At 35.6% G+C, this 10334-nt stretch overlaps 1 long non-coding RNA gene across 1 annotated transcript; it reads left to right on the forward strand.

Annotated features, from left to right (window-relative positions):
* The first annotated feature begins 7070 nt into the window (after window positions 1-7070).
* Window positions 7071-8740, forward strand: LOC143081767 (uncharacterized). The gene is made up of 3 exons (XR_012980074.1): window positions 7071-7176; window positions 7863-7913; window positions 8239-8740. It is a non-coding gene; the product is annotated as an uncharacterized LOC143081767 (long non-coding RNA).
* Window positions 8741-10334: the final 1594 nt, after the last annotated feature.

A 10334-nucleotide genomic window follows, 5' to 3' on the forward strand; every position in this document is an offset into this window, starting at 1 on the left:
TTTATTATTTTCACGAATCATCAAGAAAGTCAGCCACAGCCCAGTTTCATGCACGCAAATACATCATCGTCCGTTTTTTCAAACTCCAGCATGTACCACAAACTTCCCAAATTAAATTTACCAACGTTCGGCGGGAATATGTTAGAATGGCAACCCTTTTGGGATTCGTTTAGTGCTGCCGTACACGATAACCTATCTTTAAGCGATGTACAGAAATTTAATTACTTGAAATCTCAACTGTTCGGAGAAGCCACCCAATGCATAGCAGGTCTACAAATAACTAACACAAATTACGGACAAGCATTACATGTACTGAAACAAAGATTCGGTCAACCACACAAGATAGTTCAAACATACATGCAAAGTTTAATCAGCCTTCCTAGTCCAACGTCAAATATTACACATTTGAAAAAATTCTACGACAGCATGGAAAACTACATCCGTGGCCTTGAAAGTATAGGAGAGTCTCACGAGTCGTTCGGAAGCCTTTTAGTGCCCATAATATTAAATAAACTACCTGGGAATATACGAGAAAACATGGTACGTGCCCACGGAGGCGACCACTGGAACTTGCCTCGTTACTCAAGCTATTCAACATGAGATAACGATTAAGGAAGCAGGTCAGTCGGTAAACGGGGATGATATAGACCCAAATTACACACCCACATCAGCATTCTTCACGGGTACAAATCGCAACTACGCTAATCAAAAAGGAAAAAGAGACATAACCAAGAAACCGTGCATCTTATGTCAAGGAGTTCACGCCCCATTAGCTTGTAAAAATGTCATGGAAATTGAAGATCGAAAACGAATTGTTAAGGAAAAACAGGCATGTTTCAATTGCTTAGGAAATCACAGAGTTGCCGATTACAAATCCGATAAAACATGTAAAAATTGTAATAAGCGACACCATACTAGTATTTGTTCAAAGAATGAAACACACTTGTATACCAAGTCTAAAGATAGCAGTACATCAAAACCAGATACCGATACCGCAGTCGCAAGCATGCATTCATCCACATCATCGGTTAGATCGCAAGTATTGTTGAAAACCGCGATAGCACCTATCACGTATGACAAGACACATTTTAACACCGCCAATATACTATTCGACGAAGGAGCCCAGCGAAGCTTTATCACTCAAGAGATGGCCGATTTATTGAACCTGAGACCACATAGGAAAGAAGCGATAACGATATCCGGTTTCGGTGAATCCAACAAGAAGGTTAGAAATTTACAAATTGCTACTATCTATATAAAAGGTCTAACGAATACGCTTATCCCTATTGAAGTTCTTATAGTACCACAGATTGCTTATCCGATACATACATACGCAAGGAAACAATCGAGTTTTACGCATTTAAATGGATTGAAGTTAGCCCACCCAGCATTACAGGACGAGAATTTTGAGTTATCAGTCTTAGTTGGCGCCGATTATTATTGGGATATAGTTGGAGACAGAGTAATTAGAGGTTCCGGACCAACTGCTGTACAGTCCAAAGTTGGATACTTGCTATCAGGACCTATACAATTGAACATTAACAGTAATAATCAATCAACGTCATCGATTATGAATATTTTGACCCCACACAGACTAGAAGAATGTAAAATACATAAATTTTGGGAAATCGAATCCATAGGAACAGAAAAGGACAGTGAAGTTAAAGCGAAAACGGACTTACAAGAAATGACCACTTACCAAAAGAATAACATTCATTTGAAAGACAATAGGTACATCGCCAAGTTCCCATGGAAACAGGAACATCCGGAGTTGCCTAGCAACGAGATGATCGCCAGAAAGAGATCATACAACGTGATCAACCGACTTGCTAAAGAATCAGAAATGCTTAAGATATACGGTAACATTATCAACGACCAAGAAAATCGAGGTTTCATAGAGAAGGTTGAAACCCCGTATGAGACTACTAATCGAGTGCATTATATTCCGCACCACCCAGTGAAAAAAGATTCATCGACTACACCGATACGTATAGTATATGATTGCAGTTGTCGTCAAGATTCAGAATCACCCAGCTTAAATGATTGCCTTTCTTCTACACCGCCGCAGCTTAATAAGTTAACAGATATACTTACAAGATTCCGCTACGGGAAATACGCTTTAACAACTGATATTGAGAAAGCATTCCTCCAGATTGGACTAGACGAAGAAGACCGTGATTCTACCCGATTTTTCTGGCTTAGAGATCCAAGCAACCCCAAGAGTGGACTCGAGACTTACAGATTCAAGGTAATTTTATTTGGAGCTACATGTTCGCCATTTATTCTGAACGCTACATTATTGAAACATTTATCAACGGTTACAAGTGCTACTGCTGAAATACTCAAGCGGGATTTGTATGTAGACAACGTACTTACAAGTGTTAATACGGAAGAAGCCGCCTTCAATTTCTTTGAAGAATCTAGAGAACTCATGACAAATGCAGGATTTAATTTGAGAACATGGAAGTCAAATAGCAATCAACTTAGCAACGAAGCTATAATGGCAAACGTACTTGATAAGGATAGCGAGACGAAAATTCTTGGGATGCGCTGGGATGCGAAGTCAGACATATTGACATTTGCGAAATTAAATGAAGATAGTATAGATATTGATAATTCACAAGCGACAAAGAGAGAGGTATTGCGTAAATCATCGTCAATTTACGACCCACTCGGAATTCTTGGACCAGTGACTGTAAGAGCTAAGCTACTGATACAAACATTATGGAAAGAGGGATACGATTGGGACCAGGTGTTACCTAGCAACATAGTTAAATCATGGTTTGAAATTTTAGATGACATCCGAGATGTAACTGTTAATACGAAAATTGAACGACATTATTTTAACGATCAAAATGAGAACGAAAGCAACGAGAAAATAACATTACATGTCTTTGTTGATGCCAGCCAACGCGCTTATGGAGCCAGTGCCTACTTATGTAAAGGAAACACTTCTTCTCTCGTAGTTGCAAAAAACCGGATCGCTCCGCTCGCCAAAATGACATTACCAAAGCTAGAATTGATGGCTGCAGTAATAGGAGCTCGAATGGCTAAAAACCTCACGAAAACCCTAAAACCACAACGCACAGTACTATGGAGTGACAGTCAGAACGTTCTGCACTGGATTTCGTCTTTAAAATCATTTGGAAGATTTGTTCAGAATCGTGTGATAGAAATTAAAGAAACGACACAGCACTACGACTGGAAATACGTACCAACAGACTCAAATCCAACCGACCTTCAAACTCGAGGAATATCATCAACGCAATTCAAAGAATCGACTTTGTGGATGCAAGGACCGTCATGGATATCGGATGAGAACAGTTGGCCTACATGGACCCCACAAGTTAAACAAGAGACTCTTTTGTTAACGACAACAGATGACAGCGAAAAGATAAAACCGTCTGTATTAAATGGAATTTCGAAAATAATCGATCTATCAAGATTCTCGTCATTGAAGAAGTTACTACGAGTTACATGCTACGTGTTTAAATTTGTGAATATATGTAAAAGTAAGCGACCGTATAACTTGAGGAAATTTGCTAGACACGGAAAAGATATTACGAAAGATGAAATCGACCGCGCAACTCATACATGGATTACAGATATTCAAAATGACAATTGTGCTTGTTCATAGATACAGAAGGTGTTATTCGATGCGCCGGGCGCATACAAAACTCACAGTTAGACGACTCCGCGAAATTTCCAGTGTTGCTTCCGAAGAAAAATCAATTTACGGACTTAATTATATTGAACGCGCACCTGCAGATGTTGCATTCCGGTGCTGAACAGACAATTTCGCAAATCCGCCAATCATTTTGGATACCTTCCATTAGACAATGCGTTAACAACATCGTTCAGAAATGTGTAAAGTGCCGAAAAGTGACCGGAAAAGCATTTCCACAACAAATTTCGCCTCCGCTACCAAAGGATAGAGTCACCGATATGATTCCGTTTACGACAACTGGTGTTGATTTCACTGGACCACTATTCGTTAAAGATAATGGAGTTGTTACAAAATAGTATATTTGCCTATTCACATGTGCTTGTATTCGTGTCGTTTACCTAGAACTTGTTACAGATATGACAATCGAATCATTCAAAATAGCGTTTAGACGACTCGTTAGTAGGAGAGGAATTCCCAGTACTGTGTATTCCGACAATGCACTAACTTTTGTTTCCGCTTCACATGATATTCCGAAGGAAATGAACATTCAGATCAATTGGAAATTTATTCCGAAAGTAGCACCGTGGTACGGTGGATGGTGGGAGAGACTAGTTGGAATTACGAAAATGACATTAAAAAAGTGCTCGGAAAATCACAAGTAAATTCTAACATATTACGAACAACTCTGATAGAAATCGAACGTGTAATCAACGATCGTCCGATTACGTATGTGTCGTCCGACATCTGAGATCCAGAGCCGCTTACACCGTCACATCTGCTACAGGAAAGAAAATTATCACACGAGAACAATTCTGATTCCGAGGACAGTAATTTAAATTTCGATTTCACAGAAGCAAACAAACGTTTTAATCATAAAGTTACTTTGATTGAACACTTTGCAAAACGATGGAGAATGGAATACCTCACCGGATTAAGAGAATTTCATCGTGTCGCCGGAGACCAAAGCGCACATGTGAAAATCGGTTCCGTCGTACAAATCATGGACAATTCACCGAGAATGATGTGGAAACTAGCAGTAATAGAAGATTTGATCACCGGGAAAGATGGAGTCGTGAGAGCAGTCAAACTTCGTACATCAAATGGACTGATTACAACAAGACCAATTGTGAAACTGGTACCATTGGAAATATGAACTGTAATTGTTAAAAGTGTTTTTTCAATACCCTTTTTATGAACAATACATGAACAGTAATTGCATTTTGCGGCCCCCAGAATGTTGTGAATTAGTTATAGTTTCAGTTTAGTATTTTATACTCTTTTATTAGCTTAACGTTTTCCTGCCATTTTGACGTAACAATAGGCCCGCAACGTCGTCACTTGACGACGTCTCTTTATATATCTTAGACTCTAGTAAAGCATACGAAACATTGAAGACGCTTTTGTGTTTACTCGCCTTTATTATTAATACGTCCAAAACAGTATGCATTTCCCGTAGGGTCCTATGTTATACTAAGTCCCCCGCTGGCGGCCATCTTGAATGATGGATCAGCTACAAAGTAACAACACTTGGTCAGCATCTCATAAGGAACATTCATACAATGTTTGGTTTTATTCCATTCAGTGGTTATCTAGTAGAAGACATTTATATGTATTTCCCATTGGGTCCTATGTTGAACTAAGTCCCTCGCTGGCGGCCATCTTGAATGATGAATCGGCTACAAAGTAACAACACTTGATCAGCATCTCATAAGGAACATTCATGCCATGTTTGGTTTCATTCCATTAAGTGGTTCTCTAAAAGCAATCATTTGTATGCATTTCCCTTAGGGACCTATGCTTAACTAAGTCCCCACTGGCGGCCATCTTTGATTATGGATCGGCTACAAAGTAATAACACTTGTTCATCACCTCATAAGGAACATTCATACTATGCTCGGTTTCATTCCATTCAGTGGTTCTCTAGAAGAAGCTCAAAATGTAAAAAGTTTACCCCTTCGGGCCAGGTGAGCTATAAAGTAGAATTTGACAATAAGTTTATATTTGAACGATTAGTATTCGTAAGTTATATATGAAAGTAAAACTATTGAAAGGCTTTGAAAGATATAATAATACGAATGATATTAACATACAGTTCATGTGTATTATTACGACACCATTCAGAGGATTCCCAAAGGTATATAAAGCGTAAAGTTCATCTGAAATTTAATCCCATCAATGAAATTGCAACAATCCTTTCCATCCTGGTACACATAATTTAGATGCATATAAACCAATAACTGTAATAAACAAATCACCAAACAATTTTTCATTATGCTGAGATCTAGAGTGACTGTAAAATAATATGCTAGCATGAGTAATTTTTATATTATTGATTTACTTTTACCATTAAATCACCAGTACATAGCAACATATCAAAACATTTACATGGACATATTTTATTGAGGCTTTATACTTACCTTATACATTGTTATATTATTCGTCCACTTTTTGTTACATATGATACCGATAAACAATTAATCTACGTCGTTCTAAAAATTCAATTACTTGTTGAGATATAAAAAAGATATAAACTAAAATGTTAAAACAATACAGCACTAATGAACTGCTTCTTTTTTTTTTTTTGTTTTATTCTGGGGAATGGTGTAGGACTTATTTCCCCTATTTTTGTTTCACACACATTATCAAATCCAAAAAAATAATTATACGAAGTACCATATACTAGTAGTATCGCTCCAATATAACAATTATATGTGGTATCATTTCCAATGAGACAACTTTCTTCAAGAAACAAAATAATACAGAATTTAACAACTAATGGCCTTTAATATTATGCAAAAACCAAAACCGTTAATCAGCTTTAAAAGGACCTGTAATGAAATCGAAACATGTAAAACCACCCAAACGAAAAATCTAACGACCGGATTTATGTTATAAAGAACATGAACGAAAGAGAAATATGATATACAGTGACAAACGACTACGATTGATAATATGCTCCCAACTTAGAACAGTCGAATGCATACATAATGTGGCGAGGTTTAACATTTTAACGGTATTCCAACACTCCCCTAACCTGGGACATTGGTGTAATAGTTCAACATTATAATGAACTATTAAAACAGTTGAAAACGACTTAACTCATCAGATGGATACAAATACATGTTAAACAAAACAGGACGTTGCCGGGTACATTAATTTAATGTAATTTGTATGTATGTGTTTTCTGATGTTTTATGTACAGTTCCTTTCTATCGTCTGTCGCTATTCAACAACTTCTGCATGTTGGGAAATTAAAACGAAAGCATGATATTTGTTTGTTTTAGTATGTTTTCCATGGCACGCGATATAACCATCAACAAAACTATCATATGACAAAATGAAATATTTAGAAGGTGTTTATACTTTCATTATACATGTACATACTGAATGGTTAACTATTCTAGGAAATTTTCATACAATGTTTACCTCTGTTACAACAATTTTGTGTGCATTGACGGTCACCCTGAATTCACCATTTCTGGTTTCTGCTCAAAGAAGTATTACAAATGGTGAGTACTTAAACGATATAAAATTGCTAAAGATATTAGATTGGTTTACCATTAAGATTCAATTCAAATTCAAAGCGTTATTTATAGTCGTCATGTTACATAGCAAATAAACATAAGCTCTCTGAGCTTTTATAACCGACAAATACATACATTTACATAATAATCATACACAATACAAATATTAAAACATAAAAGACATAGAACATACATTTCATGCACATGTGCATTGGTGTTGGAATATAAAAAAATATATTGATTTTACTCCAACACGAACTTTAATGGACTCGATCTGATCTTTAACTGTTGAAGAATTACATTTTGGCTGGTTCGGTATTACTTGACTGTGGATGTATATAAGTTTTTCCGAAAACAACTCTGAACGCTTTACGCAATTAACGTAAATCAACTAATCATACAAATAAGAAAAATTTAGATGCAACGAATGTGAGTTTCGTTTACAACAGACTCATCGATAACGTTCCAATCTTAAAACAAAAAAGAGATAAATACAATACGAAGTCTAAAAGTTACACACATTTTTATTTTTTTATTTTTCAAAAATATGACATCCTTCGGTCATATCTCTATTAAATGGGAGCTCAGTCATTTATCTTTGGTTTATTAATACTACAGCTGACCAACATAAGCGTTTCTAATTATAACGATGTATTGCTATATCATTTCAGACAAAACTGCCACTATAATCGACAGTTTGTTAAAACTTGTCAAAGAAATCAGTGAGTTTCAAACCATTTATTAAATTTATTAAGTGTGAACGCGACACTTATTTCAAATATCTTAAGTGGATTTTTAAAAGAGCACGGGTAATTGATCTTGAATTTATATATTTCAAATTCAATTCAATTGTTGAAAATTGTACATGGATATTATGATAAATGATTTATATAAAAATCATATATTAACTTCTTTGGTGTTGCTTGGCTACAATACGCGCTTTTTGCAGTTTAATATCGGACTGTCAAAATATATTTACGGAATCACATTTTTGTCTTCAAAAAGTTATGCATTCTTAAAAATTTTATGTATTTCCATTGTTTTAAGGTGGTGATACTGGAGGACGACAACAAATGCCAATCGCCTTCTATGCAGCATTGACGAAACATATCACGCTTTCTGGATCGCAGACGGTTACATACGACAAAGTGTACACAAATTAAGGTAACGGATATGATCATAAAAGCGGAAACTTTAAGGCCCCTGTAAATGGTCTCTACTTCTTTTCTGCTACGCAGTTATCACAGAAAGGAAGCCTCCATTTGGCACTAATGAAAAATAACAATCGATTAGGAATTGGGTATAGCGATGAGAGAATTTATACTGGTTCAATGAGCCGTACTGTGGAACTAAACAAAGGAGATATAGTAACGATTCAACACAATCCTAGTATCGGTAAACAACATGTGCTTGGTGGCGACTATAGCACATTTACTGGATATCTCATTACAACTCTCTAAGTTCAATATATTTTTTTTTCAAATCAGACAGTAATACTTGTAGCATTAGAAGTATTTCTGTGTTGATACTTAATAAATTATAAACTCACTAGTACTAGTTGAATTAATTTTATAGAAAATCAAAGAACATTGGGGATCCATCCATGTCAAACATTTAGTAAATACAAAGCAAAAAGAAAAACAAACTCACATAGCAAATTAGCAGCGCTTGTTTTGCTGTTCTCCATCTCAAAATTACAGTTAGGCCTTAAACACGAAACAAACAAAATAAAACAACTCTCACCTCATTGACTACTAGTTTATGACGGTTCATTTTATTATTTCTGGGTTTTTGTTGTATGAAGTGTCTGAAATGTATTGATGACAATATTTGTATCGGGGGTAAGTTACAAGTTTTTTTCTCAGACATATTTTTTAAAGCATTATTAACATGACATTTGTCTTCATTTTAAACTTTTGCTGAAATTCTTTGCTCGGGTTTATAAAATTGTCTTTTCTAGTATATTTATATAAAAAGTAGTGCACACGCTTAAATGACTCGCCTTCTTTACTAATCATTGATTGTATAGATATAAAATGATGTGGTATGAGTGCCAATGAGACAACTCTCCATCCAAGTCATAATTAATAAAAGTAAAACATTTAAGGTCTAAGTATGGTCTTCAACACGAAGCCTTGGCTCACATCAGACGGTCAGCTATATAGGACCCCCAAAATTAGAAGACTAAGTGTAAAACCATTTAAACGGGAAACCAATGGTCTAATCTATATAAAAAATGAGAAACAGGAAACACTTATGAACCATATCAACAAACGACAAGTAATGAACATCAGATTCCCGACTTAGGACAGGTGCAAACAATTGCATGGTTCCAACGCTTTAATGGTACCAGACATTCACTCTTATCTGATACTATAGCTATAGTGTAACATTACAACATAGAAAGACATACAGAAGTTTGAAATATCAATTGAAATGGCTTAACTCAATCAAAAGACATATTCGAACAAGTGAACATGCACTGAACGAATACATTTGATCTACAATGTATGATACAATGTAATTACCATATCAATAAAAATAAGGGATGGATATAAACTAACAGTATTATACTGCTGTGAAATGTTAAACAATTTCAGAAAAAAACAAAGAACCTTGAACAATAATCTGTCATTTACAATAATTGTATCACAGATAAAATACAATGAATGTATACACATATAAAATACAATAATTGTATACACAGATAAAATACAATAATTGTATACACAGATAAAATACAATAATTGTATACACAGATAAAATACAATAATTGTATACACATATTAAATACAATAATTGTATACACAGATAAAGTACAAATAAGATGGTATGTAAGCATATTGAAACACATTAACTTCACCATTTTGAAGATCGTCTTTGAGTTTCCATAGGCATGATTCAATTGTGTGTATTTTCTTCTCTTTGTGGGCCGTACTCTCCCTGCTTGGTTCTGAATGATGGTTACTTTCTATGCTCCCGCTAATTTTTAAGGTAATTCCGTAGCTTGCATAGGTTGAGGTGTGGTATTCAACTAATCTTCTGTGCAATCATTCGAGGTTGTCGTCGTCCTTGATCCTTCGTCTTGGTGATGGTTCCATGGCCGTCGGTTGCTTTCAGCCCATCATGTTGTGACGTAGTCC

The sequence above is a fragment of the Mytilus galloprovincialis genome, chromosome 7 (assembly GCF_965363235.1).
Source record: "Mytilus galloprovincialis chromosome 7, xbMytGall1.hap1.1, whole genome shotgun sequence".
Lineage (NCBI taxonomy): Eukaryota > Metazoa > Mollusca > Bivalvia > Mytilida > Mytilidae > Mytilus > Mytilus galloprovincialis.